This window comes from Agrilus planipennis, unplaced genomic scaffold (assembly GCF_000699045.2).
Source record: "Agrilus planipennis isolate EAB-ADULT unplaced genomic scaffold, Apla_2.0 scaffold262, whole genome shotgun sequence".
Taxonomy (NCBI): domain Eukaryota; kingdom Metazoa; phylum Arthropoda; class Insecta; order Coleoptera; family Buprestidae; genus Agrilus; species Agrilus planipennis.
In genome coordinates this window covers 327174-327573 of record NW_020442418.1, presented here as the reverse complement: position 1 = coordinate 327573, position 400 = coordinate 327174, and positions in this window count along the sequence as shown.

Below are 400 nucleotides of genomic sequence, written 5' to 3'. Positions count from 1 at the left end.
AAATGTCTTCACTGCTTCTCGCACCTGCTCCACCAGCTTTGAATAATCCAACGGACCGCCCGACACTCTTCTATTGTATGTCCGCTTCTTAGGCTTCATACTTACAGATTTACCGCCCCCTACCGGCGTCCGCGATGTACTAGCCACAGGTACTGCTATCCTTTCCGTAGCTACATCTCCTACACATGATTTTCCTCCACCGACTGTCTTCGTCACCAACTCATCGTTGTGGAAGAACTCCTCCAGCATCGCTGACAGCTCCGATTCGTCCAAGCTAATTACTGACGCATCTGTCGCATCACACTGTCCCAATTCAGCCATTTCACTTAATCTTTTCCTCTATACATGTCTCTTAAATATCTTCAAACCATCCCCACCACCCCCTACAGGCCTCACCTTC